The following is an 11,297-nucleotide window of genomic DNA, read 5'->3' as shown; positions in this document are numbered from 1 at the left end:
CGTGCCAGGAGTGAAGTGAGTGAGAGAGGAGAATGGATTGTTGGAGGTGGGCAGGGTCCAGATGTAGAGGCCGTATGAATGGTGTTCTGAGTTGAGGGCTAGCAGGAGGGTTTTAAACCAGGGAGTGACATAATCTGGTTTAAATTGTTCTACCAGTTGCGTGGGGAATGGAATAAAGTAAAAGCCATCAATTATAACCCAAGGCAGCAATGATGAATGCTTGGACTAAGGAGTGGCAGTGTCGCTAGAAAGAGAGAAGTAGTCATACGTAAGACATACTTTGGAGGTAGAAATTATGAAGACCTTATGAAATAATGAATTGAACAAACTTAGTAAACTACAGAATGCCGTGTTTTACTGTCCCCGCCCCCCAGCCTTGTTTACTAAGAGGACTGCGTTGAGTTGGTATGCTGCCAATGGGACTTCACTGTATCCGCTCTTTGCATCTGTACTGCATCTCCTGTCTTATCCAGCTAAACGCGCTTTTAAAAAATTTACCTTGTTCTTAAATTCTCAATAGAAAATTCATTTATTCAAGAAATAATTCATTAAACAAAAAGTATTGCGTTCTTAGCATAAATCTATAGAGGTACTAGATTTGAATATAAATTGATCCAAAACATAAATTATATATTATTCAAAGATATACTTGCTCTGTAAACAGCTCTTGAAATACAAAAGAAGCTCCTTTATCAAACTGTGAGAATTACGTTCTGGCATGATGGGAGATAGCAGAACAGAATCATAATTTGCACTGGAATTTAAGATTACAGGGGTCTGGCCTGGTGATGCAGCGGTTAAGTGCGCATGTTCCTGCTTCAGTGGCCCAAGGTTTGCCAGTTCAGATCCCGGGTGTGGACATGGCACTGCTTAGCAAGCCATGCTGTGGTAGGCGTCCCACATATAAAGTAGAGGAGGATGGGCAGGGATGTTAGCTCAGGGCCAGTCTTCCTCAGGAAAAAGAGGAGGATTGGCAGCAGATGTTAGCTCAGGGCTAATCCCCCCCCCCCCCCCCAAAAGATTACAGAGACTCAGTATTTTTATATCTAAATAAATAATGACAAATTCACTGAGTAAGGAATATTAAGAATAAGTATTGTGTAGAAATAGGAGTGATTTTAGAACCTTTCTTTTACTAATAAAATGTAGTACAGTAAATTAACCTTGGCGAATTTCCCTATACCTTAATAAACCCGAATATGCTTCCGCACAGACAAGAAGTCCCCTTCTGCCAAAACAAGACTCAAAACCAAATAAAAAGTGCTTCTTTCACTCCGCCTTAACCTTCACTTTATCTGAGGAGGTTCCGAATTTCAAACAGATGCAGTCACTCCCGAATAGTGACAGAATTAGCCGATCTGCCTTCTTCAAGTCCCAGCCTTTGTTTAAAGTAAGTGGATTACCGTTTGCATTGTGGGGATTTTCTGCAATCTAGGTTTGATAGATTATCAGCAATTTAAAAAAACCCACCACCTCAGCGCTCCTCAGCGCTTTCTCCTACCTCCTCCCTCGTACTCCCCAAACCCCTTTCTTTCCCCCAAGATCGCGTGACTCCATTTTTTGAATGTGGGCGATAGTCTAGTACCCTCCTTTAATCACACAGTGGCAAAGGTTTTTCCTTGTTGAGAAGCTTTTGATAAATGTTTGCCTAATACTATTTTTAAGTCCAGGTAGCTCTTTAAATTTTTTCACATGGAAAGAATTAATTATCTGATTCTGCGCTTCCCGTATTGCTTTTTCAGAGCACTTCTAGGACTAGGCAGACCAAAGCAAGATTTTCGAGGATTGGTGGTTCTAAGCGCCCCCAGGGGTACCTTGATGGTCCCCTCCGTGCTTCAGGCCCAGAGCTGTGGGTGGACTTGTGAGCATCTGTGTTTTCCTGTGTAATCTTATTCCCTGCTGATCGCTGGATTGGCCCCAAAGGAGAAGGTAAACTAAATCTTCGTAACAGGTCCCTGATGTCATTTAGGGATAAGAGGAGAGTTTCCATGCCATGATCAGAGCTTGCCATCAAGGCACTTTCTTTCTTCCAAAGACAGTCTTTTTTTTATATCGACAGGCTTTATTTCGATTCTGATCACTACTGTGAATATGACGGCTTCTTGAATTGTACCTCCTTTTTTTTTTTTTCATTTCTTCATTATTTGGTCAGGTATATGTTCTCTATCTCTGAATGTTTCCTAAACACTGATGTTTACAGATGATGTAATTTCCTTGTCTCATCAATAGTGGAAAATTGAAAAACAATTATGGTAGATATTGACCTATGTTTTCTTTTTTTTCCCAACTGTTGCCAATCTTTTTTTTTTTTTTTTTTCTGCTTTATCTCCCCAAATCCCCCCTGGTGCCTAGTTGTATATCTTAGTTGCAGGTCCTTCTAGTTGTGGCATGTGGGACGCTGCCTCAGCGTGGCCTAAGGAGCGGTGCCATGTCCGCGCCCAGGATCCAAACCAGCGAACCCCAGGCCACCGAAGCATAACGTGCACACTTAACCTCTTTGCCACTGGGTGGACCCCCAATTTCCCCACTTTCTATTGTTAAATTGTGTTATGCTCTTCCTCCAAAAAACATGTGTTTGAAACAATATATATTCCCTGTCTTTTTTTTTTAAGAGCTCTGCAAATATTCAGAATCCATTTGTCATTCGCATACAGGTGTTGAATAAGAATGTTTTAATGGAAAGTTAAGCTAACTACACTGAGGGCGTGGACGTTTTATTAGGGGAGAAAGAAGTCATCATTAGGAAATATGACATTTGTAAGGAGTTGGAACCAGGCCCAAATGGAGGGAAGCAGTGAGGACTCAAGATAGCACGAGGGCCCTGGAGAAGCACCGGCAGGAAAGAGAAATAGGGAGGGAAAGGTGGAGATAAGACAGACTTCACATTTTCTAGACTTTTCCTCTTTATATAGAAAACGGGGGTGGGGGGAAGCTCTCTTCATTCCTCGCTCCTCAGTAACACTTCTAGGCCCCAAAATTCAAGCAAGTAATATACATCCAAGGTTGACCAGGTTTTTGCGCGCTTGCCTGGGAACTCAACCATCAGAGTGTTTCCGAAAGAAAAATGTGTTCCAGCTTTCAAAGAGCCAACCCTCAAATGCGTTTTTCAAATGCAATCTGTTTGAAAGTGAAATAACCGGGCAGCCCATATAAGTTATCTTTCGAAAAGAATTTGCAGTGAGAAACATATCGACTTCTATGAAAAACTGGTCTCTCAGGGGGCTGAATCTTTTGGAACCGTCTTGTATACTTTTTGGAAGGAGATGGGCTATAAATATGTAAATGAGCAGATAAAAACATTTAGGTAGGTTTTAAGATTTTTAAGACAGAGCTAGAGAATAGTTTCACCATGTTCAGACATCCTGGAAATCTTTTTCCATAGCACAGAAATCAGTTATTCACTTTAGGATAGAGTGGGGCTTTTCCTTAAATATATCCTAAGAATAATCTCATCTACAGTAAATCATATCTATGTGAAAAAAAGCTCCGCAAAATATTTATAATGCTGTAGTCAAGTCTATGGCTTGTTAGAGCCCTATCGGAGTATTTAGAATCACTTATACTCACAATTTAAAAAATAAAATGGAAGTTGGGGGTGAAATAATTTCCCAAGTTCAATGAGTACTTAAACTTTTTGCAATTAGGATAGATAGAACCTAGAATTTCTTCTACAGTAATTTTACTCAGATAAATTATATGAATAATGAATTATTCATTGCTAAATGATTCCAGCCAACTCATCCCTTTTCCATACTATAAAAGCCAGCAACGCCAGTGAACTGTGTGTTCCAGAAAAGAACTAACTTCTTTTTCCTTGTGAGGGTGCTTACCCATAAGTAGGGGGACTATAATTTTTCTTCTTGGGAAAAATGCTAACCCAGATGAGAGATGAGGACAACAGGCAGACAACAGGACTGTCCTGGGAAATCATGACTGTCGCACCTGATTCATAGCTGCATTTTGGCTGCCCAACTTCTGTCTCAACACGGCATAATCTGCGATAGAAGGGAGATAGCATGGCTTCGTGCAAAGAGCTCCAACCCAACTGACTTGGGTTCCCTCCCAGAGAATAAACACATCATCCACAAGCTCTTTAAACGAGGAAAGTAGGGGAACATAGGCCTCTTTCTTTTTCTTCACCTCCTTCTTTCAACCAATTATCAAGTCTCATTATTTTCACTTCCTAATTCCGTGCACTTCTCCCCACTCCACTCTCATACCCTAGTTCAGGTCATCGTTATCTCTCAACTGCATTATTTTGACAGCTTCCTATTGGCTCCCCGTTTTACCTCCTGACCCTTCCAATCCATTCTTCACACTGATGCCTAATTGATCTTTCTCAATTGATCATTCTCCTTCTTGGGTCCCCTTTGTCCTCAGATCAATCTTTAGCTTGTCCTATAAGGCCCTTCATAATTGGATACACATCCCTAGCCTCCTCTCTTAAAAAGCCCTTGCCCACTCCAACTGCACGCTGTGCTTCAGCATCTTGAATTATGTTCAGTTCCTGGAACGCACCTCCCATTGGACTGTATTTTGCATTAACACTTCGTCCTCCATGCCCCCCACACTAGCCCATCCCATCCCACTTCTGTTCCTGAAATTCCATCTTCATTATCTAGATCTCAGCTTAGAAAGGACTTCCTGCCAGAAGCCCACCTCCCCAGCAGCCCCACAGTCTTCCTGTGTGCTACCCTCACAGTGATCTCTACTTCCCTCATCAGAGCACTGGATCAAACTATGGCTCACTTCTTTGTCTGAAATCCCCCTGGAGCGTGACCTCTGTGAGGGCCTAAACTTCAAACTTCCTTGACCTTGACCTTCCAGCAACGTGTTTTCCACAACAAATCAAGAAAATCTACTTGCTTTCGTGAATGCTGGCCTGCTTGTTTGGTGCACATCCCTAACCCCCAGCCTCTAGTTGCAATTTTCATAGTCTCTTGCAGATCATAGTAAATAACTACCCATACCACCCTGTCCCATCCATTCCCCGCCCCCCTCTAAAGCTTCTCCTTCAGTGGAAATGAATCTCCTGTACATTATGAGTGCCCCAGGGCAAACAACATATGGAAAGGAAAATTGGCTTGTTGCCACAGAAAACACCAACTCAGCAGATTTTTCTTTCCTCCTAAATTTAACTTGATGAAGAAAAGTGCTTACATCACCAAAGCTTCAGCCACCCCAGGGAAATCACTGACAGCTGACTTTTCAGTCGCTCCTCAGAGGACCACAGAGGGCGAACGCCTCCAGTTACAGCATCCGTGCACTAGCAAATTGGTGAAGGTGCTTAAAAATTGTAAAATACTATACAAATATAAAATATCGTATATATTCATTAAGGTATGTTTACGGTCATTATATTCTTGCTTCAAGTTTGAGGTTGCCCTTCAAACACAAAAGGATATAGAAGCACGGCCTCCCCCTCATTTGGGAGAATCCCTTGGAGGCGCAAAAATTCAGCCTATGTGAGAATAAACAATGAGAATAATCTTAGAGCAAACACTAGAGCGATCTGGAATTCCAGGATGAAGGCAGCAATGTGCATCCCTGGCTGGATGCGTCCGCCCCGTGCGTGAGCTCTGTCTCAGTGAAACCCCTTTTGAAATTTCACGGCCAGGACAATAGCCAAGTGGACAAAATGTTGCCATTGGACACCAGTATGCCCAGAGTTAAAGAGGAAAGAATTGCCCTTTGGATTGTAATTTTAGTAGCCCTTTTTTTCTGTGTGGATATCCGTTGGAGGTTGGTTGAGGTGGGGCCGTGAAGGTTCAATCTTTTATCAATACATAATTGATTAGAGCTGTTAGAATAAATTGTCCGTATTTTCGGGAGATGTTCAGTGTGCCAGTGTTTTTTCTGTATTCTGAAAGATAAGTATTTTTTTAAGTGTTAGTTGAGTAGCTGGGAAACACAGTTAAGTGCTTATTTCCAAGCAGCACAAGTTAGCACTGGATTAGTAATTTATTTATTTATTTATTTACTTAACAACTTTATTGAGGGTTTTTTTTTTTTTTTTGAGGAAGATTAGCCCTGAGCTAACATCTGCTGCCAGTCCTCCTCTTTTTGCTGAGGAAGACTGGCCTGAGCTAACATCTGTGCCCATCTTCCTCTACTTTATATGTGGGATGCCTGCTACAGCATGGCTGGATGAGCTGCGCCTAGGTCCACACCCAGGATCCGAACTGGCAAACCCCAGCCCGCCGAAGCAGAACCTGCACACTTAACCACTGCGCCACCAGGCCAGCCCTGGACATCCCATACTTATAATGTCCCACCCTGAATGATCTAGTCTTGTCTACTTCTCCAACTCCACCTCACTCCTTGCCCTGGATGCTGCATCCACACTGGCCTTATTTCAGTTCGTCCAACTCTTGAGGTTGTTCCTTGGCTGGGCCTTTGCACATGCTGATCCCTCTCTCTGGTATGCTATTCCCTCTCCTCTTTCGGTGCTGGCTGCTGCTTAGACTTAGATCTTAGTCTGAAAGTCACTTTCCTCGAAAAGCCTTCTTGGGATATCTTTTCTCCTATTGTTTTCTAACATCGTTTCCAGTTTTTTCTTTCACAGGGCTCACCCCGTTTGTTATTATTTGTTTGTTTGTTGTTGTCTCTTTCTTACTAGAGTGTAAAAACTCGAGGGCAGAAGCCACCTGTAGCTTGTTTACTGTTCAGTCTCCAGTACCTACACAGGGCCTGGTGCCTCCTAGGCTCTATTTGTCGAACGAATGTACGAATATGTGGGTTGAGAAACTAAACAATGACATCAGTTCTGTGAATTAAGTATTGCCTTAAATTGACTAATATTTTCTTAATCTCAAATATCAACATACATTTAAAAATATTCAGGTACCATCATTATCGAATTATACATACATAGATATTGAGGTTACAGTAGTGGATTAAAGATCATTTTAAATAGTTTTGAGGAACTCCACTTCTCCAAGGACTGGTGGCCACTGGAATAGACTTAGAAGGTTGTGCTCAATCTCGCTTATGCTGTGACATACCCTTGAAATTTGTCTTTTCATTCTTTCATTCATTTTTAGGAGATCCTTGGTAAAAACATTTTCTTGGGGGCCAACCCGTTGGCGCAGTGTTAAGCTTGCACCTTCTGCTTTGGCAGCCTGGGGTTCGTCGGTTCAGATCCCGGGTGTGGACCTACACACTGCTTGTCAAGCCATGCTGTGGCAGGCATCCCACATATAAAGTAGAGGAAGATAGGCACGGATGTTAGCTCAGGGCCAGTCTTCCTCAGCAAAAAGAAACAAACAACATTTTCTTCCTGAGATTTTTTTAAGCATAAGAAGTGTAAATCTTCTCTCTTCAAAAATTCCAGTAAATGCACGCAGTTCGTTGGTTCTAATTAATTGAAGCTTTTCGTGCAGGTAGCAATCACTGAAGTCTAACCTTTGCTCTTCTGTAATTTAATTTTCTTATGTAAATACCTTACTTCTTCGTTTAACTTTTATTTAACTCCTACGAGATGCTGTGGAGACAAAGATAAGCTTCCTCTAGTCGTCCTGGCCCAACAGGAAACGCGCATACACAGTTACAATTCAGTGTAGTCCAGGGAGGGAGTCGTGCTCCCTCCCCAGAGCTCCCTCGCCCAACTCGAGGGCATCGCAGATGCTTTCCTACAGGAAGTGGCACATGAACTGGAACCGAAAGCTTGCATAGAACTAAGCTGGGAGAAGTGGAGAGAAAGGGCACAGCATGCACCAGGACATTGAAACAAGGAGCATTCCACTGTGTCCCAGGAATGACAAGCAGTTCAGCGTTCCTGGAGCGTAGACCTCGGAGAGGGCGTGGCAACGGCTGGAGCTCCAGGGGTGGGCGGGGCCCGAGGCAGGAAGACGAGCTCCTGCCTTTTTAGGGCGCTTGGACTTTATCCCCCAGGCCGCGGGGAGCCACCGCCGCGTTTTGTGGGAATGGTTAACAGTTAATCTCCAAGAACATGTGAATTGAAAAACTTCATGTAAATTACTTTCCATTTTTACACCACTAGCAGTTGGAAGAGACATATCATAAACAAAAACTTCAAAGAATTTACAATCTGGCACTCTTTTAATTGTGTTTATTCCAAACACTTTCCACATCAAAATGGATGTTTTAAAAGGAATAGATCTGATATTGCGAAGCAGTCCATCTTCCGTCCTGATGTTTATTAAATAGAGAGAGTCAAAAATCATCCAATTATTCTTGGAAAATGCGCATGAATGTGTGGTATTTGGAACTCTATTTTAGAACCCAAATGTCATAGACATCTGGACACAAAAATTATGCAAGAGAGACCTTTAGAAATGTGTTACTAATTATTGACTCTTTGCCACAGCACAACAGAGTCTTTGTTTCACACACTGTGTGCTGTGCCGCTGCAGGCTGTGGCTTTTCTCGCGTGTTATGGTTTATTTTCATAAGATATTCTTCATAACCAGCCTCACAAAGCATTTCGTAGAGTTAATAGTAAAGCTAGCAAGCCTCGGAAATAAATAAATTATGTTAGCAGTGATGAATGGACAAAACACTAGCTTAGAAAAAATTGTAAAAAGCAGGAAGAGGAGAAATAGGATCGAGCTAGCTGAAGAATTAGGGGAAAGTCAGAGCGACCGGCTGTAATGGAGACGCCATGGGAAGCTGTGGAGTTAGGAAAAGTGGATTCTAGTACTGGTCCTGTAACTTGCCGAATATGTCTTTTAATCTCTCTGTACCGAATTTTAACTATCCATAACATGAAAAGGTTATGCTTTATGGTATTTAAGGTCTCCTGCTAGCCTAAGATATGGATTGTAAGAGTTTAGAATATGAGTTCAACTGCTGTTGAGTAACTACTGTATACACCCGGAGTGGTTCTCAGTGATGCTGTCTAACAAGGCAGGGTCCCTGTTCTCAAAGAGCTTAAATGCCGGTGGGGAGGGAAGACAAACAGAGAGACAGCTATAAATAAAATAATTGTAGTTAGTAGCAAGTGCTGTGAAGGAAAAGACAGGATTGTATTCTAGAGGGGCACTGGGTGGTCTGGGGGCAACATCACAGAGATGAGCAGGGAAGGGCAGAGACGTGAAGAAAGAGAAGAATCCAGGAGTGTGAAATCCAGGTCAGGCATTCCTGATGGAAGTTACAGCGCCAAAGACCTGGGTAGGGAAAAGGCTAGACTTTTTTGAGAAGCACAGAGCAGCCGGTGGGGTTAGAGTATAGAAATGAGTAGAAGAAGGGCAAGCAAAGCAGTAAACCAGGCCGTGTAGATCCTCATAGGCCGCGGTAAGTAGTTTGAATTTTCCCCTAAGTGCAATGGTCAGCACTTGGAGGAATTCAAGCTGGAAAGTGACACCATCTAATTTATTTAAAAATATCGCTTTGGCCATTGTGTTGAGACTTGATTGCAGACGGCAGAGTGAAAGTAAAGAAACCAACTTCAGAGGCTCTCGTAAAATGCCAGATAAGAGAGAATGGTAACTCGGACCAAAATGGAGAGGGAGGGGCCTAACACGTATGAGTGGGATGTATGGGTCCAAATCCTTGTATTTAGACATCTTCAGTGTTAACGTGATAATTTAGAAGCTGACTCAGATTAGCTCATAAATTTGGTTTAAATTCAACGAAAAATGAAGGAGGTCGGCTAGGAGGAGGTAAAGGCCAAATAACTGCCATTTGCTCGGAAAGTTTCTGTACTGAATTTGGCACCATGGGTATTTGGGGATTTTCACTCAGGACTGGAAATAAATTAGGGGGAAATAGTAGTGTATTTAGAAAAAGAAATCAAGTATCTTCAGGATAGCTTGATGGCTAGCAAGGATCCCCAGGAGAGATTGCTGTCTGGTTCTATTAAGAAAAATACGTGAATTTATTCAACAGTCTATTTGGTGAAGCATGAGAGTAGATATTTTCAGAGGATGGTCTCCTTACTTTGAACAATTCCTCTACACCAATTCGATGTCATTAAACAACTGGAACTACCCTTAAAAAACACGGAACATATCAGTTTCCACTGCTTTTTCATTACATTTTTAAAGCAGTACAGAAAAATACACTGGCCAATGACGGTAGAAAATCAAGACATTTACTCTATTTGGAGAGAGCCAAGGAATAAAAATATTATAAGTGCCTGTTTCTCATTTAAGGATATTAGCATACTGTATCAATATGCATAATATAAACATAGGCACGGCCCAAGTTAAAAAAAATGGCATTTGTAGGCTGTTTAAAACTTGGGAATCATTTTCCTGGAGAAACAAATATAACCTCCCAGGCCAGCCCACAAATATCTGTTTAACCATTCCAGAGTCAAATAATAGTGAGTGGTACCGTAAGTTAAGGCTACACGAAGCGTAAAAGGCTGCTTTATGCAAGAGGAATGTGAAGAAGAGAAATATTTCCATCCATACCCTATGGATATAGGCCTAACTCTGGAAACTTAATTTGCCATACAATAATTTTGGGACTCCATCATCTCCTTCTCTGCAACTCTCTGCCCCCAAAGTCCTGTGCTCTCAGATTTCTTGGGCATCTACTAGCTGATTGAACCCAATATTGCACACCCCCTCAAATTGCTCTTTACCCTCAAATTACCTGCCTCCTTTCCTTGCCAAAATTATTCTGTTTTCTTTGGTGTCATTTAAAAGTTAGGAAAGCAGTCTGATTAAACAACACATAAACGGCTGGTAGGTAAACTTCAGAACTATGTGCACCTTAAAAATGCAGCCTGGGGGCTGGCCCCGTGGCCGAGTGGTTAAGTTCGCACGCTCTGCTTTGGCGGCCCGCGGTTTCGCTGGTTCGGATCCTGGGTGCAGACATGGCGCCGCTCATCAAGCCGTGCTGAGGCAGTGCCCCACAGCACAATTAGAAGGACCCACAACTAAAATATACATCTATGTACCGGGGGGCTTTGGGGAGAAAAAGGAAAAATAAAATCTTGCAAAAAAAAAAAAAAAGGCAGCCTATTAACCCAAGTGAATCCCTAATTATTATAAATTGGGACAATCTAACAAAGTAAAAATATTTGACGTGATTTGGGGTGGGATATACTGAAGAAGGGAAAAGTGGAGGTGCATAATTTTTTCTATCTTATTTACTTCCAGAGCCTCAGGTTCTGTAACAGGTCCACGTACTGCAAATTTCTTTATGCATTTAACTCAAGTTAATCTTTTTTCTTTTTCTTTTTTTTTTGCTGGGAAAGATTCACCCTGAGCTAATATGTGTTGCCAATCTTCCTCTCTCTTTCTTTTTTCCCTCCCCAAAACTCCAGTATGTAGTTGTATATTTCAGTTGTAAGTGCTCCTAGTTCTTCTATGTGAGCTGCCACC

This window comes from Equus quagga, chromosome 16 (genome assembly GCF_021613505.1).
Source record: "Equus quagga isolate Etosha38 chromosome 16, UCLA_HA_Equagga_1.0, whole genome shotgun sequence".
Lineage (NCBI taxonomy): Eukaryota > Metazoa > Chordata > Mammalia > Perissodactyla > Equidae > Equus > Equus quagga.
This window is presented reverse-complemented; position numbering follows the sequence as displayed.